Raw genomic sequence first — 25390 nt, forward strand, 5'->3', positions numbered from 1 at the left:
GATGGACATATACTTCAAATTATTTACATGAATATTCCCCTATCTGTTTATAAGCTATACCAGAATAAAACCTAAGTGTTGCCAGCAGTCTGGAGGCAGGTGTCAGAACCATCCCGCTCCGAGACATCGATCAGAGATAGGCTACTGTCCGATAAGGAGCATGTTTCCAATATCTCATATTTTTCAAATTCCGATATTTAGCTAGGGTTGTCAACTTGGAATTGTTGAACATGATGTTATCGGTTGGAGGTTAATTATTTATTTGAAGCTACATTTTTTGTAGGACATAATTAATTTTTTCAATAACACTAAATATGTGCAGTTTATCTTATGTTTATAAAATTTCATAAGCCAATTATTTATTACAACATGGCAGCTTACTGAAAGGTCTCGACATAAACTCAAAACTCAAACTCAAACATTTATTTATTCAATTAGACTTCTTGGAGAAGCACTTTTGAAACGTCAATACATATTTTTTACAATATGTATTGACGTTTAATAAAAAATAATTACTCACGATAAATATTAGAAAGGCTGCAAACACTCCTTCTCTTACTAAATCTACAACTAAAGGAGTATGTTGTATATTCCCTTGAAATATATCGTATACATTCTGTTTACAATTACATTTTTTTACTATTATTCCCTCAATCTAAATGTTGAAAACCCTACATCCAACCCTTTGGACTATAGTTACGGCGACTCGCTGTCTCCACCACGTACATCGTACAAGCCTTTGTATTTTAGTATTTACCGACGTGAGTACTTTAAATGGATTAGCGGAATTATGTTGTAATTCTACACTCTTTTCATTTATAATCGTTTTTAAGTAGCTGTTTTTATTCAAGGTATTATGTTTTATTATGGTGGAAGCAGTAACAACTAACACTTGTGTATTCGATAGTTTTCTTGTGTATACGCAGTTAATACGCACTTTATTTCTTCAAACGGTTAACTTTTTTAATAGTTCCTAATTTCTAGCAGAAATAGGTATATTCCATTACAAATAATTCGATAAGGCAATAAATCTACTGCAATTTCCGAACATTAAAGATTTCAAATAAAGTAAAATGGAAAATTAAAGTAAAATAAGAACGATATTGACGCTTTGCACATAATATTATAAAAGTACTAACAAAATATCAATGCCTAATTCCCTAGATTCCTAGGCACAAAACACGCACTCACGCACAAGGTGGCGGACCTCACGCGCGCTTAATTAAAAGACCTGTCGATTTTGAAAAGGGATAAAAAGGGCATTTCGATAAGTGTATCACTAATGAAGCTACGCAAATTGCGCCCACGCACGCGGCGACTTTGATACGGAGCGCTACTGAATTTTTAATCATGAGGATTTACTGTGCGCACTGTCTTGAGATTAATTAAGTTTGCAGCAATTAGGGACTTTTTGCTTTTTCCACGTGTATTTTTAGGTACAATGTTGGGTGATAGGTCAGGATTTGACGTCAATTTTGGCTCTTTTATAGAATAGCTATGTAGCTATCTACACGTTCTTCATGAACGCACGTACGTTTCGATCGATTAACTATGTTTACAAACTAACAATTAATATGCAAAAAAACCGTGAATATCACGATTATTAACACAACACAGAGGTAACAAATTAAATAGCAGTAGGTAATGTTTGTGAAAGTTTTCTTGGGCGGAATAAATAGTAATGGCTTAGTGATAAAAATAATTATAATTATTTTTATCACTGAAAAATTTATGATAGTTTTATCACTGTTATTGGCTTTAAAACATCCTAATTTGTAGTATTACAAACACAAACAAAATTAACTGTATATGTGAAATAACTGCTATTTACACATTCTTATGTTTTCACCTGATTAACTGATTCCCAACGTTCATATACATTGTAATCGTCAGTTACCGAGCGTTAATAGCTCATTACTTCATTGAACTCAGTGTTGCCTAGGTAACGGAATTTGAAGTTAACATAATTGTTCAAAATAAGTAAACAATTAATATCAAAATGTAAAAAAAAAAAAAAATCTTGTGAAATACTAGAGATACAACTTATGATGTTACATAAAGTACACATGTTACTTTATTACGTAGGTCAATTACGGAATAGACTAGATACCTAAATACATATACATATTTTAAAAAAAATTACTGTAACTTACGTAATACTTTTTTTTAAATAAAGGTAATCCGTAATACCTACCTTAAGGGATTTAAAAACAATTTAAATTTTCAGTGCCAGTGAAGGTATTTTACGCACTATTAGGATAACATACACAGTGTCAAACAGGTTTGCTTATTTCACAGTTGCAAATACGATTCCCATAAATTGATTTGTTAATATTATATGTAGGGCATAGCCCATAGCGCATAATTTTCCAATAAAACAGGGGAATTCAACATTGGCAACAGATCGCGTGTATTGCAAATGGCGGACCACCGGCGCACGCGCATAAAAACATTAAAACTATGAATTGTTTATTGCCTTTTACTAATCAATAATCGAAACCGAGATAGTGTAATCGACATCGCCTATTTATAGACGGATTGTTGCTTATAAATATTAATTAGCGTCTAGTTTTGTTTTTGCGGTGGCCGCAGTAGTGATAGTGGCTGTGTGAAAAATGTAGGGTCGATGGGAAATATTGCGGTTCTAATTGAAACTTATTAATGGAAATAGATATTTCACTAAGGTATTATTTTTAATCCTTTAATCTACCAATACAAATTACAAATGTTAAGTATATTATTGACACCGAATTTATCTTATCATACATATTACCTATTCAGGTTTTATAAATTTGTAAAAAAAATATTATTCTTCTTAATCATTGTTCTGTACGCCATCAAAACAGTTCAAACAGTTTTTACATTAAAATCTGTTTTTATTGTTTTCTCGTTTACACAAGACTCGAACCCAGATCCTTTAGTACAGCAATGAAACATACTAATTCGTAAGACTTGATGAAACTACGTAGCTAGTGAACAATGACCACTATGACGTCACACGCTGAACAATTCAATCAGTCGAGCGCTGCTATTACGAGTCGTAAAGCGCAATAAGAATACGCAATTTGTGTTTGTTTTTTATTGAAGCGATTAAAGCGCTGCAGGCGCTAGTTAGGTATGGGTTCGAACATGATTGCTGGATAATTCATTTTAAATATTTTTTACTAAAAGAGCTCATGGTATAGTCTCATAGACAGTCATAATCCTTATTCATCAGAATTATTTTAGGAAAAAACAGCAGAAGCTGAGGTAAAAGCTAGTTTAATTGTGAGATTGAACACTTAATTATCTTCTGACTTTACCTAATTTTACCTGTCAAGTGTCTAAGTTTAAAATAATCGGATTTATCAATATACTGTGATCTAGGGTTGCCACTACGAGTTCTAATTAAGTATAGTTTACTCATTATTAGACTTTTAATATAGACGCTACAGGTTTTTTAGATGTCTATAATATTTTTAAATTCCCATATCAATTATTCCCTTAACTCAAATCTAAAAGCAGTAAAACTAAAATTAAAAACACTAACTATAAGATATATTTAAAAAATATAAGGTAGGTACTTAAAAAATAAGTCCTTTTTAAAGCAAATAATTATTTATTTTCTTCGCAAAAAAAATGTAATGTTAAATGAATTTAATTCACCAAAAACTAATCAGCAGCAGCCCTACCTCATCAAACAAAGCTAACGGCACCCTATCGCAGATCGAACACTTGAATGGTAAGATCTGTTATTGATGACGTCACACTTTGATATCATGACGATTGTAACTTGTAATCTTTACTATTATGGATGATAAAAGAGTTTGATGGTTGAAGAAATTCGAAGAAACGAAGTGTTAATACGATTGGTATAATTTGGACGGACACAATGGTCGTCAAAATAGTGGATAGGTACTAGAAAATTAAAAATAACTACACTAATTTATTTATACGGGCATTAACTCGATTAAAATATGTAGGTACATAATCATAAAAAAGAGTGAAACTTCTTTGGCAAGATTTAAAGATACCAAAATCGTCGCCACTCCATAACGTGACGGTATTGCCACGACACGATCTTGAAATTTTACTCTCAATTTCATTAAAAAAAAATTCAATATCGATTTATTTAAAAATAACAAAAGGCATGAAATGATCGTGTAACCAGTGGAATTCAGTTGTCTTTACGATAAATAACAATTACTTTATATTAAACCAAATATCATATTTCTTAAAAAGCGTATCAATAACACCAAACCATCACATTCCAATAGCCTATGCAAAAATAACAATACGAACGTTTCTCTCACAGATTTTAAATCAAAAATCAATTGAAAGCCGGGTCAAGATTCAATCCAAGTTGAAGAAATTGTTCTTTTGTTGAAATGGAATTAATCGTGGATTCGAATCCGCGACCTTTGTCCTTTTGTGCGGGACCTCATTATGTTTGAGGGTTCTGATTGCTATTTGATTTCAGATCGATAGGTGTGAGTTTGAAATACATATTTTGTTGTCGATACGGATACAATATTAGGTAAAAGGAGAAGCAGAATCTTTTGCTATACCAGGATATGAAGATATAAGGAGATATAAATCTAAGTATAAAGAATAGAAAACATCGATCACGAGGCGGGATTCGAACCCGCGTCCTTCACGCCTATGCTTCCTTCATATTATTTGGATTAATTGAAATGCTCACAGAATATATTTAATTAGTGCTGTATAATACAATTAAAATTAATTATATACTGCATTAATATGTTACTCACAATCATCATAAACTTTAGTCTCTCCATAACAGTTCTGTGAGTACAGCAATAGTCCAAATCCCAAGTTACTTGCTTAGCGCAAAGCTGACCACATCACGAGACACTTACCAGTCAATTCCAAATGCATCAAGCTGGTCAGCAAGTCTACATGTGTTTCACATTAGCTATTTCTGGAGGACATTACTCAAGACATGATGGGAACAGTCTATCTGTTTATAGTCTGATAGATGACAATACGTTTCTGTCCCCTGCTATTTAGCAGGATAATAGAGGCATGCGATCTAAATAAGACTTTTTGCACATCTTGATAGATTTACAGGTCTCTTTTTACATCATGTTCTCATATTTATTTTCTATATAAGCAATGTGTTTCGTTGATTAAAAGCGTGTTTTGTGATGTCAAACGTCAAAATAGTTGAATGGTTAGTTTTGAGAATTTATTTGTTTTGATCGTGAGCCCACTGAATAAATACATTGTAGATACACAATAATATCTTGAATATATGATGTAGAATATTCTTGAACTTATAATCGATGCTGGTGAGTGGTGATATCGAGGTAGGTAGGTATATAAAGTTCCTCAGGCTTGCTTTATCGTGGAACGAGACGCAGATAACCGCTACGCGCTTTTTCAATTGGGTTTTGCGACCGTCTTTCACACGAACATAACATCATTTGAACTCAACTCTTCATTCCACAATAGCTAACACTAAACACATCAAGCACTTGACGAATTGTTTGGCTTAACGGAAAAGCAATTAAACATATTGACTAAGACGCAATAACAATTAATGGCTCGAGCGATCGCCTCAAACTTTCATGTGTGCCATCTCCGACGTAACGAGCCACATTAAACGATAAATCATACACAATTTAGCATCAAACGTGCGCAAACGGCCGACACGCCGCGATCCGAACGCTTTTACGATCGTACCGAGAATATGAAACCGTTGTCGCATAAATCAAACCCATCATACACCGACGACATCATACAATTTACCCGTCACAATCGCCGCGGGCCGCGGCCCAAACTGATTCTTATCCCTGATCGAATACAGGATATTTCCGCCCGTCCGGCGCGGACGGTGCGTTTTGATTTTGAAATTGTTTAGTTGTAATGGCAGTTTTATTCGGCGGTAACTCAAAGGCGAACGGTACAAGTAGGCCGGAATGCTGTGTCCCGATAGAATCTCGGATGGACTCGGCTTATTAATGTGATGTTTGAGAAATTGCAAACAAATCATGGCTATGATGGATGTCTAAGTCACGCAGCCGGAGGCTATTTTCGGGACGATTAAGTAATCTGTTAAGACGTTGAAGCTAAACATGATAAAATAACTGCACATTACTAATTCGCTGATTTACCTACGCTTCAATACAATAATTGGCGTGAGAGAAGTATAAACGAGAGGATCTATGTTCAACACCACAGGAAATAATTGAAGAAGACGTCGCTGACACTAAGCATTAACCTTAGCCTGATAATTTTGGTATCTAACAGAAATCTACCAATATGTGGATATTTTTAATTGATCCATGTCATTTGTAGCATATTTATTATAATAGGTAATACATAAACCTAATGATGTCTAAAATTGCTTCAATATTTTATTCCATATCGACGTCGCAATGACCTGAAACAAACACGAAGTAGGTTATTCATATATCTTAATTGAATATTACCGATAATTACTTGCAAGTTAAAAATGCATAAAAATTATCTAATCGCAACAACTAATCTTGTTAAAAAACCATCAACTTAACAGCTAGTAAGAGTAAGGTCATTATAATGCGTCAAAAGTAAAAGTTGTATCATTCCGTATTAAGATATACGAGTGAATAATCGATTAATTCGCGTACAACCGGCGCCACATCGATTTACAATCGATTCCAAATAACCAGTTGAAATAAAACCGTCGTTTACAGTTAACTTCCAGTAAACGAGGATCTTTCTTGATTGGTCGGTGCTTAAAGTTTTATGGCGGTTGTAAACAGGGTTTAATGGGCGACAAAAATTGGGTTAAATCTGACGTTTTAAGGGTCTTTTCCTGGTACATCATCAAACAAGATATCGTGCAGATAGAAGCCTGTTATTTTGATTAATATATGTAAGAAACCTTTGTTGTTGGGGTTTTAAAGACATAAAATTGAATTAAAGTACAGTCGAACTCATTTTTCAATATAAGAACACTAGAAATAGGTATCTAATTTAAGAACACTAGAACTTTGCGCATGTGCTTCAACGTTCAATAAAAAAAGCTTAATTTCAAATAGAATCATGTGATTTTAAAATCGACGAAATCAACAATTCCTTTCGACGCTACTCTCTGTTATTCAGTAACTACATTTGCCCTTTTTGCAATTTGAATTCTGATGATATTAAGCTCACATTTTCCTTATTTCAAAATCTTTGATTAATAAAGTAAAAATAAAAAAGACACATCGATTGCAACTTTTCAGAAGTTTGGTAACTTTTACCATAAAAAAAGTAAGTGAGATATGGGTTGAAAATTAAGAATGTATGTTTATAGCGATGATAGACACCTTTAATTATAGTACCTAAATGATTTGAAAATCGCAAGCAGAACCGCGTTTACTAACCAGCACACATCGCCACCGGCTTATTGGAGACAATCACGCAATTCGCGAGTAAACCTGTCACATTGACAGCGGCCATTTTTATTTTTACTTGTTAACCGCCGTGTTTAATTTATGTCATAATATTGTAAAGTTTACAAGAGATGCTATCGTGTGAGCAGACATGTTTTTGTGTGGATATGCGAATCATTGAATAATGTGCTAATTACTATTCAGTTTATATTGTTACTAACTTACTAGTACGTTCCCGTGGTTTTGTTTATACCCTTCATATTACCGAGAAAGAGCATTTAAGGGACGTTCTCATCTCTTTCAGTACATACTTGCAAGTTTAGTTTTCTGGTAACCTAGTAACCTTCGTTGTCATCGTCTTATCTAAATCGATGATAAAATATATACATATCAGCATCAATAGGTACATACACACACACACACACACACACACATTTATAAATTAGGTATATTTAGTCTTATTAACCTTTTATTATAAAACTTAAATTTACCTTATTTCCCTAATCTCATCATTCAAACCAACAGCCATCAGGTTACTGATAGTACTTATATTAAAAATTAAAAACTAAACTAGGTGACCTTCACCGATGCACTGCTCACAAACAACATAGCATGCTAAGAATACTAACACCATCACAATTAGAACTCCCGATTTGTCAACCAACCATTACATAAAAATTACAAGCGTAGAGCCAAGCCATAAATAACACTATTGAGCATAATTTATATTCTAAGTGTATTCCCTTGATCAAAACAAAAATAATTTATACGCAAGACAAAAGATGAATGTGTTTACTAAAATTTACAGCTTCAACCAGTCCACGATAACTCATCGTTGGCATGCCACTAATTAAACAGCAAGGGCTTTAATTAATTTTTTGAGTTTGAGTGTGGCCACAGGTAGAAGTCTCTTGTGGTGTGGTTTTCATTACAGGAATGTAGGTAACCTAAATCTATCTCGAATGCGGACACTGGTTTTTTCTAGTAATTGAACCGAGGAATTACAGGAAGGTTCTTTGCTCTGTTTTATATATTCTCTGGTTTTACTAAGTAGGTGGTCACTGCAGAATCTCGCCAAAATGACGATAAGTTGCATAATAATTAATTAATATGTGATAATAATTGTACAATAATGTCATCCATATTTAGTTATTAAATCAAAATTTACAACTTGATGATAAATAAAGTTAAAAACTTTAAAAATATAGTTGACTTTTGCTCTTTTGTGCCAAATGAATCTAACAAACGAAACATTATCCAAACTTCAATTGGTATTTTTATGAATACATCTTGATTGATTAAACGCGCCAATAAAAGCGAATATAACGCTGCAATTTCTCAAGTGTGCTCATAAAATGTGCAGTTATTTAAATCGTAAATATCGTCGTGTCGTCCGCGCGGATAAATCATTTCACTGTAAATAGGGTCTGTGATGTAATGGGGGGTGACTATGAGTTTGGGGGAGGGGGGACTGTGGGACTGAGCTGTTGGCGGTTTATATGCTTCTTATGGGTGGTGAGGGAAGAAAAATAAGTGGCCTCGTTTTAGACTTAAATTATTTCAAAAGGTATTATAACCGGATGGTTAGTAAAAACAACACATTATAACATAAGTAGATTGCACCAAACATTTGCTTTCTTAATTTATCCTTAAAACTATTTCTATTGAAGCAAAACAAAAACAAAATTGTTGTAATAGTCAGTATACCTACCCGTTTACTCGACCCACATTAAATTTAAAAAAAACGACGAATGGAATAATTAATAAAAAACGTATTTCAAATCCATTACAGTCTTCGTTCTATATTTAAAATATTGATATTAAAATACATAAACAAAAGAGTCCCAAAAAGTGGCGAAAATATGCACCCTACGAGTTATGAAGATCTCCGCCGCCCGCGGTGCGCGCGCGCACGGAATGTGTCGTACTAATTATTATTATTGTTTATTCATTAAATAGCGAGATCTTGTTTTGTCATGTGTTCCTTAAAATTGATAGAATAGTATTGCAGTTTATTGGTAAGACAATCTGCTAAACTAGCGTATGTGCCAGGCCATAATTAAACTGCATACAATATTTCAGCAAAATCGATACAGCATTTTTTTCCTTTTAGCAGTAACTTGTAAATATCTTCACGTCTATCGATAATATAAACTTTCAGACATACAGATATTATTAAAAATAGGGCAAGCATTTGTTGATTTATAAAATGTAAAATTGTGAAGTTGTAGTGGACAGCTTCTTACTACAGAAGCCACATCTGCTGAAATGGATCAGCTTCTAATATAAACAAATAAATTACACGTATCAAGCATATCTAGGTAATTATTAAAATTAATATCAATTAAGGAACCAAAAAGTGTTACGTGTCCTTCAAAATTTTCAAGGAGATAAAACGGGTATTTTGATGTCATTGACGCGTTCAAATCGTGCTTTAAATTATTGGAATTAAATTGTGACAATTTATTAATTGACATTTATAAATACATACTTAGATCCAATATTTAATAAATATTACATAAAAAAATTATTAATTTTTAATTCTAGTTCTAGATTAAGAGGTCTATTGTTTCTAGGAAACCTACAATAATCTTTTACATAAATATACCTACTTACAATGCACAGACATTTTATTTTAAATAGTTTATACCTCTTTTTAAATTTTAGAGAATTTAGCTTTGACCATTTCATCTATACGTAAACAATTTAATTAACGATTACATGACGAAACTCAAACTCAAACATTTATTTATTCAATTAGACTTCTTCTAGAAGCACTTTTGAGACGTCATTACATATTTTTAACATTTACCACCGATTCGGAAAGCAGTATCTACGGAGAAGAACCGGCAAGAAACTCCATAGTTGCTCTTTTAATCATGTCAGTTTTACATTTTGATTTTACAAAATACATAAAACGACACATTAGCCAAGTTTTCTACGTATACATATTATGAAATGCTTCACAATTTTCGCCAATTCTCTTTACATCACATTTCGACAGTACTGCAAACAAATAATGCTGAGGTATCGCATTTTGATGAGCATCACAGGTTCATTGACCCCACTCAATCGGAAGGTCAACAAATGAAATCGTCCAAGTAAACGAATTAAATGCTTATCAAATCACGACCACTCGAGATTATCTAAAACAATTGTGGAACAATAGCCTGGAGTTCAGGTAATACTATCCTTTCTATTTAATTAGAAATCGTGAAATCGGCGCGTACAAAAGACGGATTTGTTGTTGATTATGAGATATACAACAATGAGTTTTCGTATCAAAACCCACAATTAGAAATGATCTCTGTATCGCTTTGTCGGCTTGTCATTGGTTGGCGCGCTCCGCTTGGGCCCCGCCGGCCGCACCGTGAAATTGGGATTGTCCGGCGTTTTATCGGTCAATGAAATTTTTTGATATCTTCAGTAATAAGGTTACAGCTTTTCATAAATACAAGAGAGAAAGAGTACTCTTTACACCATTATACCTGGTTTGGTACTGCTTTCATCGTGTATTGACCTGATAAAACCATAAATTTTGCGTTACGAATGCTTTGGATAAATTGCCTGACACTCCGGTAAAACATTAAAATTTTCTATTATTTTTCTAATTTAGCTATTAGTTTTGGCGCAATTGATGTTAACTTTGGGATCAATATGTATACATGAATTTTAATAAAACAAATGTAACATATGTAACAACGTGAAAAAATTTGCGACCAAATTAAGTTACACCTGAATAAATAGAAAAATGTGTTTAAACTTTAAACCATAGCTTTGTTTACTTTGTGGAATGTAATAATACTTTAAAACTTAACTTCATACTAAGAGTAAATATAAATATATAGATAGGTACATTAAAACTGTAAAAGGACTAATAATTATATTATCATGCAATTGTTAAATAATTTTCATGAAATTAATTACTGCAGCACATTCTGTTAATAATAAAAAAAGATTCGTCAATCATCGTTCCAGTAGGTAATTAATAATTATTTTATCGTTCAACCAACCATTAATTAAAGAAATTAACTAAAACAAAAGACACCAAGCGGAACAGACCATCACTGTTTGTCAGTTGTATCGGACAGGCGCTGACGAGTCAAAGGAATCGAATGATGGACGTCGTGACCGGCCGCACCACGATACCATCGGGGTGTGGGGTTCTATGGGATATTGTTTATTGATGTAATACTAATATAACACATCAGAAATCGTTTGGTTAGTAGGTGGTATTTTAAAAAGAAATTTATGGGGTCTAGATTTCTGTATACGCATATAAAAATGTATCTGCAGCTAGCAAAGAATCAGTTTAAAATAAAAATACATCACATATTACCAAATATACATAGATATGTATATTTTACACGTATAAGATGAAGACACAATTTACTTTTTGTATTCACTTTCAGTACACAAACGTTTAGATTAATAATTTAAACTTTTACTTCACAAGTGTCTCGAAATACTTCCTTTCCAATTCCTATCCAAAAGCGTTATCTCACAATAAGTTGCTTTATTCGTTCATAGTTTGTAAAAATAAAGTATTTACTATGGAACCCGACGCTCGTCAAGATGACTTGCGAATTCGCGCCGACCCTGTTGAGCGCTAGGGGAGTTATGCTTTGGGGATTTGGTGGACATTAGAACGCCTAATATAACCATTAAAATAACTTTTCAATGTAACTATTAACTACAGAATTGAAAGTACGGACACGACAATTATTTATACTACTACGACAATTATTTTTTAATTGTGCCAAAAGGTTATGTTAGTTATTTGCAACTCGACTTCTTTAAAATAATGTCTATGAAACGCTTTCCTTTAAAATGTATCGTTTTATTATTGGTACGTACCTTACTAATAAAGCCAATAAAATTATTTCAAATATTTAAACAGGTTTCGATCCGACATTTATTTACATACACATACAGTCTTTTTAAACACCTGAAATAAGGTTCAGTCGCATATAATTTCATACATAAATTCAACAAAAATACAAATTAAATACACTAAAATCTGCAATTGAATATACAGCAAATATTTATGAAATAAATTATATTTATCCATAGAAACATCCCCATAACTTTATCCCACAAAGTCGAAACCAATGGACACCCCCGTCACGGCTAAGTGACGGTGATCGACAAAAAGGAATGAAGTGCAATTTTATTAACACAAGCTTCGAAAACCATTGAATGGTGTAACAAATGATGTTGTTTGGAATCTGGCAAATAGATGAAGCATTAGCTCAGCGTGACAGTGGTCATGGGAGGAGCGGGAGCGGAAGCGAGTTTAAAAAGACAAGTAGCTTGATAGTTAATAAGTCTAAAATCTCTTAGAAAAATGAATCTCTATCTAGATAATATGAAAAAGTTTAGCAGTTAGAAAGGATTTTGTTCATACGGACGATTTACTGATTAATGTTAGGCACTGAAAGTTTCATAACATAACTCTGTCCTCCATAAATAAATTAAAAATGTACAACAACACCATAATATATTCTTAGTACATATTACCTATCTAAAGTGTTTCCATAGAAATACTTATAAATTAAAATGTTACGAATACAATTTAAAAACTGAGCACAACGAAAGAATCTCCCGCTTCCGCTCGCGCTTTTAACCTCTCTCCTTACTTGAGTTTGATCCATTTTGATCCATTTCGTATCTATTGATGGCGATAACAGATGGATCGGATGATTTCGGTGATTTTTGCGAAGGGCTGGCTTTCAGGTGCGCCCTTTGTACGCTTCAATGGACTCTTTTGAATTTTGAGCTGCCAACACTTATATCTGAAGATATATGAGTGACTTTGTTTATCAAAATATAGAAAGATTATTATTATCAATACCTATGATATAGTATAGATCTACTAGTTTCCCGCCCGCGGCTTCGCCCGCTTTGTCTAAAACCTAATAAGTAATAAATTACATACTAAAGCCTTACACTTGAATCACTCTATCTATTAAAAAAACCGCATCAAAATCTGTTGCTATATGTAGGGACATAGTGTCAGAGAAAGCGACTTTATTCTATACTATGTAGTGAAGAATTCCGAAAACCGTGTAGGGTAGGAATGTGCCTAGTTTGTTCATTTTACACTAAAGATATGAAATGATTATTGTTTTGTAATATGTAAATATGTGGGTGCGGTTTTGCATACTTACACATTAAGAATTTAAGTAATAGAAAGTTGTAGCGTTGCCATAACAAACACTATTTGTTATCTGATTTCATCAATACAAACGAAAAACAGACATTGTATTGAAAATTACCACGGTATTTACCAATCCATATTTAAAGCCTGTGTAATAATCTTATATATATAAAATTCTCGTGTCACAATGTTAGTCTGCATACTCCTCCGAAACGGGTGGACCGATTCTCATGAAATTTTCTGTGCATATCGGGTAAGTCTGAGAATCGGCCAACATCTATTTTTCATATGTACCACGGGCGAAGCCGGGGCGGACCGCTAGTACTGATATAATACTATTATCACAAGTAACATATAGGTATAATTATTCAAACTTCCAATTAAAAGGCAAATAAACAAATAACACCTTTTATTACTTACGACATTAAAATTTTAAATAAACATAGCGAAGGGAAACCATCAAAACCACATTAAAATATTACGAACTGTTAACTCGGCGGAAACTGAACCCGCTACCAGTTAGCACGCTATTTCCTATTTGTTAAATAACCAGTTATTAATAAAATATTAAATTAAAATCTCCATATTAATGACCGCCACAACTCATCATCGAAAGTATAAAATTACAAATTTTTATTTACATAGCTACGTGTGGCCTGTACTAGAATATATATTTAGAAGTAACGACACGATCGCAACACGACTATCAATTTTTCTTCAATTGAAACATTTTTAAATACTCGAGAGTGGATACTTAAGTTATTTATCTATATTTGAAATAAAATGTTTAATATATGGGGTTACAGATTCATAAGGTAAACATTTTTCATCTAAATTGAAATTATCAGTTAATAACATGTGCTAGGTACAAAACCGCGGGATACTTATAACTTTCAATAAATCTTTTTTGTATAATCCACTACCAGATTGAAGCAACAACGAAGAATCATTCAATAAAACGAACAGATCTTAGCAAGGTCCAACGCAAAAAGTATAAAAAGTTTCAATAAAACGTCCACTGTCACACAATAATAGCGGAAATTAATTTCAAAGGAATAATAAAAGCGAAACGTTTATACCTACAGTCCAAGCGAAAAATAACATCGAAGCAAGATCGTAAATGCGTTATAAAAACCAATGGAGTTTTATTGCCAAAGGATAAACGAATCAAAACGCGATATTATTTATTGACATTTACGCAGAACGCATTTTATCTGACAAAGTATTTTACTCGAGTTCCACGTCATAAAGTTAGATGTATAAAAATGTTTCGTCAACTTAGCGACCGTGCGATACGGGGACGATCCGATAATGAGGGCGATAAAAATTAATGAAGAGTCGTAAAGTGTAAAATTCATGCGATGTCATTGGTGACGATCAAATCTCAACTTATTGGCTCCGTCAGTGTCCGTACTATTAAAAAGCTATAAAGAATTTCGTTTGAATCATTCTGGAAACCATACAATACTTTTTATTAGTTTTAAATACTATTGGATTCATTGAACTGTTTTATTGTAATAAAGTGGCTGTAACAGGAATTCTCGTAATGACTCTTAATCTGTAGTAAAGGTAGTTTTTCATTTTACTATTCTTTGGTTAATATTTATTTCAATTTCCATTGTTGTTTTCTTTGAATTGAATATTTTAATCGAGTTTTATTACATGCAATTCTTAAGATTGTAAGTACCTAGATTGTCTTAAAAAGACTAACGTTTCGAACACTTCATGCATTGTTAATAATTTAAATAATTTATTTCCTTTAATAAAAATATTATTAATATCTTTCACACTCCACTGAACATTCAACATGCAAATATAATAATTGACCCCTGCACATCCATAAATAGATTTCCATTTTTTAAACATCCTGTATACAAATCGAACCGGAAAGCCAGACACAAAGCCATCGCTCAACCACCGCACCGAAGGGATTAAATGCAATAATTGCGAAAGTGCATAATTAGAATGAGAACCTGTTAATTACATCCTGGCGTCGTCATAGCAATTAATAAAACTAGTAATATAAAACGTTACATTACGTTAGTTTGTATCGAGGTAATAAAAATGTGTTTGCCGGACTGGGTAATTGTGTTGAGCATTTTTAAAAACGTATACAGGGTGTGCTTTTTGGTCAACATTATTTTGTTTTATACAGGATACTCAAAATTTTTGTAAATATAAAAAAGAAGCCATGCGAGTCATTTTTCCTTTGTATATTTTGTAGCAATATTTATATCAAGAGTAGGTACCAGCAGTTCCGACAAAACGCTGATTGCGTATTAGTAGCTTAGGATAGGATTTATGGCAATACTTAACATGTGGATAGTCGATAGATAGCAGAGAGTGCTCGATTACTTTGCCGTGTAATGATTTGCGACACTTCCTTAAACGGTAGATGACGATTTATCTAACGTTTTGGTCTTTAGAAGTCTTCAAGGAAAATATCTGCGGGTATGTCAGCTAATAATTTCTATGCAATGTGTTAGAGATTATGGACTCCTTTTCGTGTCACTTATAATGTAAACAAAACAATTAGCGTATGGGTTCATTGTAGGAATCTCTACAGTTAGAGTTCATAAAATAAATGTAATATTTGGCTCCGAGTATATCTCTTATCAATTTACTTTGAATTGCAGAAAACACGTGAAAACTCGGCGTCCCACAAACAAATGCTTGACTCATGTTGCCCTGTATTTTTATAACCCATCAAACTTACATTAATTCTTCTAGAAAGTGACAAATCATACCAGATTTACTTCCAAAGCTAGCTTCAAACTCAGTCTAGATGATTACGTCATGTATCGAATGCCACATTATACACTATATTTCATTCGTACATAAAACGAGATTGTATCGCGATTGTTGTAAATTATTGCGATATACTGACGGATTAATGGGATTGATCTCGAATGTTCTTGGCATTCTTATTCGTGCAATTGTCATATTGATTACTTGATGGAATGACATCTATTGCTCAGCTTGGAAATATTGTATAATTATTTAAAAAAAACCGACTTCTAAGGCACAGAAGGCACCAGTTTCCAAATAAAGAAAGAATCATCAAAATTGGTTACCCCTATTCTGATGTAAAAAAGCGCAAAAATGCAGTCAAATTGAGAACCTATAAAAGTTCAAGACTTAGTTAATAAAGTAGAAGATTCAAAATGTAAATCATCGATTTACAAATTTGGCTGAAATACATCAATATACTACAACATATTACAGAAGCAGCTAAGGAACCATAGGCTACATCATTATTTATTTTTAATACTAAAAATAATAGAATTGATAGAATAGCATTTGTAATTCTTATATTTAACTAAAAAGTATTTAAAGATTATGTAAGAATTATCTTCTAGTCTAAACACGGTACTAAAACATAACCAAGCACATTTTCTCAAAACCTAACCGTTTCGCAAGTACGTCTTGACAAACTGTTTGAGCAAGCAAGTCCAAATAAAGAATACAAATAAGCGTATATTTGAGCAGGTAATTAGCCATCGCAAACAAATGTGCTGTATCGGTGATTGGCAGCATTGTGGGCCGTAGGGCTGCCACTGACGAGTTGTTTGTTTTATTGTATAATCTGGAATATTTCGAATTTAGTGACGTAATTGTTTTACAGAGGATGGTTAGAAGTTATGAATTTAAGTCAAAAGTACGATTCTGGGTATGTGTGTGTGAAGTGCCATGTCCCCTAGTGGGGTAAGGGGCAGATGCATTATACATCTGTTTCACTGATCGAATTTCTTTAGAGACAAGAAGGTGATCAGCCTTCTGTGTCCTGCCAGACTGAGACATTTTTTTTTCTTCGTCTCCACTGGGAATCGAAACCAGGACCCCTCGGTTCTACGCTCACGCGTCAACCACTGTGTCCAAGGAGGCGGTCATTCTGGGTATGTACTATATAGGTATGTCAAAAATTATTCGATGAAAATGAATTACTTTTCTCATTTCATATAAGCACGAGTTTAACCAGAAAACTGAAGTCGCAGTTAAAAGACAGAGATGCATAAAATATCATTCAAAAGAACTTGCATTACCTTGATACAAAATATTTTGATGTGTTAATTTATGAGTAGGTACTAGGTACGCAATAATAACTTATCGTTTTAGTAAAAATAGTTCATTGACTTTCGTTCAATTTAACTTATTACCCAGTGTATGTTGGTTAATATAATAAAGTCAACCCTAGAGATATGGATGAAATTTTTATTTTTTAAGTTCTCAATAGTGATAACCCTATTTACGGTATACCATGGTGTTAAGTTGCTACGTATACTAATCGATTTGTTTTTCGTTTTCAAGAATTTGATAACATACTGGACGTAAAAGTGTAAACAGATTTTTGTAAAATAATCTCTTATGTTTTTCTTCTTCTGAGAACTAATTTTGATATATAATGTTTTACTTTTATTTAGTGTACCTACCTACCTGTTATTTCGTAATTAAAGTAATTATTTATTTTGCCAATAGCCTTAGCATTGCAAGTGCTATTGCACTTTATAGATATGCAATCATTAGACAAAAATATCTCTTCATACTTAATAATTATCATTTTCGTCTCGTGACTTAAAATGCCGATTGAACCCTAGTAGGGGCTTCAAAATTTCTATTGAAAATTGGTAATTTCAATGTCAGCTGCACTCAACGCACTGATGTTTTGACGGCGCGGGTTTGATGCCCGGAAATGCCTGATTGACGGCTTTAACTCGCTGCTATGAAATGTTTTTCATGGTTTAGTTCATTTGTGCATTATATGGATAAATTTTTGAGAGATTTTGCAATTTTATTTTAACTTTAACTATGGTTTAACTTGGCAATGTAGCTTTTACATGGCCAGAAAATTAAAATCCATTGCAAATAATGAAAATTATATTATAACTAGCGGTCCGCCCCCACTTCGCCCGTGGTACATGTTTACGTTATCTCTTCATAAGAACCATCCTCGTACTTCAAAGAAGATTATAAAAAAAGAATTATCGAAATCGCTCCACCCGTTCATGCGTGATGCCGTGACCAAGGGAAATAGGGATTAATTTTATAATTATATTAAGATAAATTGAGCTACTTTCATATAAAAAATTTATGTCCCATACCCCAATGGTTGACAACTAAGCTAAGATATATCTATCGCTATTGCCTATTCACACTCGAGGGTCGCGGGTTCCATTTACATAACATAGGTCAACGATGCAATTATTTCCCATAACGATATGCAATAAAACAAAATGGACGACTCCCATTTACATGTTACGATATGTCGTATACAATAAACACATTATATTGTTTGAAAGACAATTATTATAAATGTATCGGACACTTTAATTGTACCAGCTTGTTTACCGAGCTTTCCTTACTACTGCTTAATTAAAACATTTTTATCGATTACATCTCGAAAATGTTGTTGTGACATTTTATGAAATAAGTTCATATATTTATTTTACTAAAAACACCGTCATAAACATGTTGTATTTCACTTATTTATTTACTATCTTTTAATAGAAGTTACTATAAAACATATTTTAATTAATAATGTTTCGATTAACATAATCATGTGACCACGACAACATATTACAACTTATAATGCAAATATTCAAATTCGCATGTCGTATCGTACGTCAACGAGATGTCGCATCGGCGTCGTGTCGTGACGTTCAAATGGTATCCAACGGCTCCATAGCCATATAAGGTAATTTCCGGCAATAATATATGGACGAATGTTAGCGCATTAAATGTCTATTCAAAACTATAATATCCCAGTGCGATATATTTCAGCCATTTTATTTTGCAAAGATGTTTCATACGAATAGACGATCACGTGATAATTTAAATAAAATTATAAACCTTCCCATTTTGGTATAGAATAAATATTTAAAATTATTGAACCGATTTTTAATAAATGTCAACCTATAAACAGATCGCAATACGACTTCACCTACAATAATATCTACGTCATATTCCAATCTGCTTTTAGGTTTATTTTAAAAAATACAGACAAATGTGTAGTCATATTGTTTATTAAATACTTAAATACAACACAATATCTGTCATATCTACGATATATAATTAACAGATCAATTATTGCTTTCTAAAACTATGTTTTCTCTAAAACTATTTTATGTCATACAATTGTGATCATACCATTCAACATGTAATTAAAATCAATCATTCAATGATTACATTATTTCTTAAAATATTCGTCACGCACTTTAAAATTCACTAAAAAAATAAAATTAAAAGCACTCCACAACCGCGTGCAAGGCGCAAGCCAGCTAGGCATCAAGAATTAATTTAAATTTATATTTTCTGTAATAAAACGTTAGCGTAAACAAAGATTGTATCCAATCGATCTACATCACAGTTTGATTGACACACAGACGGACAGCCCGCTTCATTCGATATAATTACACTGCATATTTTATTGCATGCGTAACACGTGAGCTGATTTGCATCTTATTGCAAGGGGATAAGGTTGCTATTGCGTTGAGATGTGGTAATTACAATTTGACGGGTATAAACCTTGATTTTTAGATGATTTAGATTTTAGATGGATACTTTGCTCGTAAAGTTTACTGGTGTTGATTATTTGCAATATTGCTAATCAGAACAAAACCAAATATTAAAAAAATAAAACATTTACATATTAAATGTTTTTTTTTTGCCATTTTAAACTACCTACCTATGTATTCTCAAACTAAGCATTACCACAGCATTACTTCTCATATTGATAATTGATACACTATAACAGCTGCTAAACTTATTTTGACAGTACCAAATTAAATTTCTTACATTTACAAAATTATAACGTCATTTGCTAACTGAGACTCCCCTTTCCGAGATGAATTAATAATTATCTTTCTACTTCATTAAATTACCTAAAAATTAAAATAAACTACAAAAATATCGTCATCGAGTTACTGAATTTGTAAATTATTTACCATTGCATAAATATTCTTCTACAAGAAGATATATGACAAGCAACAAATACACAGCAGGTGACAGAAGCACGCGCCAATCTAGTAACTAAAATCCCATCAGAGGACTGATGGGATTACTATCTGAATAGGATTGTGGGATGGCAGAAAAAAACTACCCATGTGACCTACTTTAACAGTTTTGCTCCCACTTCTGATCTTTATACTTTAAACTGATTACCAATACTGATGAACCTTCGAGGCTACGTGCATTGCAATTTCTGGTCTGACGTCATCATATCCAGCATCTCTTTCAAAAATAGCCGCTATTACACAAAGAATGGGAGCCATAATGCTTTGTCACGTGTTTTATCATAACACGCGGGAATCAATCAATAAATTCGGTCGGGTCGCCTGATTGATTGATTGATTGACGGACAGCTGACAGCGGCCTGGTAATAACAACGAGCGACGTATAAATATATACGTACTTTATTACTAGCGACCTGCGATTTATTGATGAATATTCAACATAAAGGACCTTTTATTTGAATTTACAATATGAGATGGATTGATTTAATGAATCTAACGTGTCAATGTTCTTCCAAAAACAGATTTATCCTATAAACAGATCTTTAGTCATAGGTATGCACTTCCCAATTAACTGTAACGTCACTTTCATTACTTCTTCAAACCGTAACCATAAGAGTCCTTTCATTTTAGGGGAAGGCGATTTACACGCTCTGGAATTTGTACCCAATATATTTGGCAAAATTAATTATCAACATTTCAATTAATTACATGTAGACAGTCTGGAACAATAGGTATAGGAAATCGTTTTGGATAAACATACGTAACGTGCATATTATGACGTCTCATTAACTTTCACTTTGCCCAAACCCATAATAATAATAATAATAACGGCGTAGGGATGTGACGACCCCATCGCCCACGGTTGGAATATCTATTAGACAATAGATATTCCAACCGTGCAATCAGTCAACCCGCAGGACACCTTGTGGCGGGGTGTCGGGGAGTAGCGACCCCGCGGGAACCGAGTGCTCCCGGGGGAGGCCCCTGTCTTCATCTCCGGCTCGCCTTCACCGGCCGGTCGGAGTGAAGCCTGACGAGGACAGGACCCCCACCTCTGGCTTGCCTTAACCGGCCGGCCAGAGTGGAGTCGCGAGAGCTTTTAGCTCGAAGGGTGGATGCGAAGCGTAAGTGGCGAGTGGGCACGTGATGCTGGACCCTCAGGGAGCGCGTGATCGTCGTTTAAAGTCCAGGGACGCCTCTCCACCCTTAGCTGCTCACGACATGTTGCCCTCTTGTTGCTAAGTTACAGCGACTTTTTAGAGGGCCCATCTGTGAGAGGGCGAGTCACCGTCTGCCAATATATTTTTACAAACTTTGTTGTAGAAAGGCAGACGCCATAGTTCCTATAGACCCAGTAACCTGTCCACATAGCACCCCTTTCCATAGTCCAGTTATTTATTTCCATTTTTCTGTAATAGTCCTACATCGGCCGCGGACTGCCCAGGGCTGTATCTCTATATAGTGCAGTCATGGGCAGGCTGCGGCTGATGCCCCATAACACATTAAAACTCTCAAAAGGGCCTCTGCGTGTTGGATCCGTGTCCCCACGTAAGCCTTCCAAAAGACCGGGTACCGTCCCTCTGGTGGTACCCGAGTATTATGGTGATGAGAAACATAATAATAATACGGGCATTTCTCCGCAACTCGACGTCAAGCGCCTATTTTGCGTGAGAGAGGGAGGTGGGGGAAACCAGCTAAAATTGAAACCACCCGAGCTCCTCCATGAAGCCAAGCAGCTTGTGAGGGCTGCCAAAGGCTTCGGGGAGGGACCCGGGAGACCCCAGGTGTCTTGCCCTGTACTCCGCAACCCCCTTACATTCCATGATGACGTGGGCTGCCGTTTCCTCGGTCTCCATGCATGCTCTGCATAGCGGACTGTCTGTGATCCCTAGATTGAAGAGATGTTTGTTAAAGGGGCCGTGCCCTGTGAGGGTCCCTGTTATTACGCGTAGTTGCACTCTACGTAGGTTGAGAAGCCGACGTGCAAGTCTCGAGTCAATGTCCGGTAGGGCTTCTCTGGCTTGCTTGCAATCAGATCTGCATGACCATTCCGCTCTCTGAGCAGTGCTAGTGAGCTGGGTAATCATCATCCGGGTCCAGCTAGCAGGTAGCGGTATAATGGGAAAAGGTCCCATGACCGGTGTTTCAGATGCCCTTCTGGCTAGTATATCAGCAGCATCGTTTCCACGTGAGCTACTGTGTCCTTTTATCCATTGTAATACTAGGGAATTTCCCAGGTCACATACCTTAGTGAGGGCTAAGTGACACTCAAGGGTCAACCCTGAAGTGAATTCATGGCTTTTGATTGCCATGAGTGCTGCTTTACTATCCGATAAGATCCGAATCGAATAGTTTGTTACATTTCTTTTAATTATGGCCGAAGCTGCAAGTAGAAGTCCTAGGCATTCAGCCTGAAAGACTGTATTATGGGGTCCCAAGGGGTGCGAGATGTTAATGTTTAGGTCCTCAGAGAAGACCCCAGCACCCGTGCCATTTCCAGTCTTAGACCCGTCCGTGAAGATTAGTAGGTCTTCAACGCTGTTGTGTTCTGACGTGTATTCACGTAGCTGTATCTTATATTTCTTGTCAAAGATGAATTGTTTTGGGATCTTATCACTTATGGCAAGGAGTGAGGACTCCTTCTCAGCTGCCATAGTTAAGATCTTACTGTGTGCTGTAGGCACCATTCTCCATAGGTTTTGTGTCTTTAACCTTACAGCTGTCGCTAGAGCTTCTTGTCTTACAAAAAGATGTAGGGGTGGCAGGTCGAGCATTGCCTCAATCGCAGCAGTCGGTGTTGTGCTCATGCTGCCAGTGATTGCCAGACAGGCGAGTCTTTGAAATCTCTGCAGTTTGCTTATAGCCGCCGATTGTTGTGTCTTTGGCCACCAAACCACAGAGCCGTAAGTTAGCATTGGTCTTATGACAGTTTTGTAGAGCCACATTGTGACTTTCGGGGAGAGCCCCCATCTATTACCAATCATTTTGTGGCACTGCCAGAAAGAAATGCTTGTTTTTTCGATCTTATTCTCAAGGTGTTTGTTCCAGTTGAGTTTATCGTCTAAGGTAATCCCGAGGTACTTAACCTCTTTCGATAACTGAAGTACGGAGCCAAATAGCTTTGGTAGCTGGTAGCTTCCTAGAAGGCGTCGGTTAGTGAATAGAACAAGTTCCGTCTTGCGCGGGTTCACTGAAAGGTCATATTTGTTGCACCAGCGCTCAACTATTGATAGAGCTCTCTGTGTAATTTCACAGACAACACTCGTGAACTTACCAGAGATAAGTATTACTAGGTCATCTGCATATCCAATGGTATGGAATTTGTTTTTGTTTAGTGTGCTGATCAAGTCGTTCACAACTAGGTTCCACAGGAGCGGTGAGAGAACTCCCCCTTGTGGGCAGCCTCTGGTGACCAGCACTTTCTTTGTTTTATCCTTGCTAAGTTGTATCTCTCTACTGCCTAGCATGTTTATAATCCATGAGACTACTGTGGGGTTAACCTCATGCTGTGATAGGGCATTTTGTATACTTGAGTAGTGTGTCTTATCGAAAGCTCCCTCAATGTCTACGAAAGTGCCCAAGCACATTGATTTTTCTTGTAGGGCTTCTTCTATTTTGGACACTACACAGTGTAAGGCCGAATCGGTAGATTTACCGTGGCTGTAAGCATGTTGGTTCCGATGTAATGGAATACGCACGAGGGCAGTATCCCTAATGTGTCTGTCACAGAGCCGTTCTAATGTTTTGAGTAAAAAGGATGTGAGGCTGATAGGTCTGTGGGCCTTCGCATCCGTGTAGTCTGTTTTCCCTGGTTTAGGAATGAAAATAACATCAACAGTCCTCCAGCTGGTCGGTATATAGCCGTGAGCGAGGCTGGATGTCAGAATGGCAGATAGGTGAGACGTGAGTATCGGCCCCCCCCATTGTAGTAAAGCCGGGTATATACCATCTGGACCAGGTGCCTTGTATGCTTGAAAGCTGTCGATTGCCCATTGTACTTTTTCCTTACTGACTATGAGCTCAGCAGTACTCCAGTTTTCCTCACATGGTGTGTGGGTTGCTGTGTCTTTCCTTTCATGTCGTTGTATGAATTTGCAGCCGGGGAAGTGTGTCTGCATCAGAACAGCTTCCGTCTCAGCTGGTGTTTTTGTAAGAGTGTTGTCGCATTTTTTGATCGATCCCAGCTTGGACGTATTGCAGCAGGAGATGACTTTGCGCACTCTGTTTGCTTGATTACAGGATTCAATGCCATCACAGAATTTCTTCCATCCTGCACTGCTTCTGAATCTTATTTGTCTTTTGTATTCAGCTTTGTTTACTTTGTAAGTGTTCCAATCGTGGTCGCAGTTAGTGTTCATTGCACGGTTCAGTGATCTTCTGACCAATTGTCTTTGTTTGGCAAGTTCCGGTCCCCACCAGGATTGCTGTTTGGCACCTGTTGCTTTCGTTACCCGCAGTGGGCAGGCAGTGTTATAGCTGGAAATAATATTTGTAGTTAGTTGCTCTGCCAGACGTTCTAAATCCTGTATAAGCATTATTCTGTCTGGAAAGCATGAATTCGCGAGGAGGTTTTCAAGATGGGCCCGATAGAGTGTCCTATCAGTTTTCCTGGGATTCCTTGTAGGAATGGGTGTAATAGTGTTAACCTGTAGGTTAAAACGTAGCCACCTGTGATCGGAGCAAGAAGCCTCCTTTGACACGTGCCAGTTGTTAATGCTATCTATGATGCCAGGGGTCGCCAGTGTGAGATCAATGATAGTTCTACATCGGCGAGTAACGAAGGTTGGTTCAGCACCTGTATTTACTAAATTAAGACTAGTTGTAAATAAGTATTCAACAAGGTCTCTGCCTCTGTTGTT

General features: G+C 35.3%; 1 protein-coding gene and 1 long non-coding RNA gene across 3 annotated transcripts in view; one reads left to right on the forward strand and one right to left on the reverse strand.

Moving 5' to 3' along the window:
* The window catches only part of LOC149486208 (protein tiptop-like), a 219624-nt gene that overhangs the window by 182220 nt on the left and 12014 nt on the right, over positions 1–25390 (reverse strand). Inside the window, exon 2 of one of the 2 annotated variants that reach the window (XM_089699543.1) lies at positions 6346–6385. The exons of the other annotated variant lie outside the window; for it this stretch is intronic. The gene's annotated coding sequence lies outside the window, so the exon portion shown is untranslated. The remainder of the gene's footprint in view (positions 1–6345; positions 6386–25390) is intronic. 2 annotated transcript variants of the gene reach the window in all.
* Positions 1–25390, forward strand: part of LOC149486210 (uncharacterized) — a 493671-nt gene that overhangs the window by 26188 nt on the left and 442093 nt on the right. The gene's annotated exons all lie outside the window — the stretch shown is intronic.

The sequence above is a fragment of the Colias philodice genome, chromosome 9 (genome assembly GCF_061535455.1).
Source record: "Colias philodice isolate Cphi_HAF_F1 chromosome 9, ilColPhil1 Martin Lab GWU primary, whole genome shotgun sequence".
Lineage (NCBI taxonomy): Eukaryota > Metazoa > Arthropoda > Insecta > Lepidoptera > Pieridae > Colias > Colias philodice.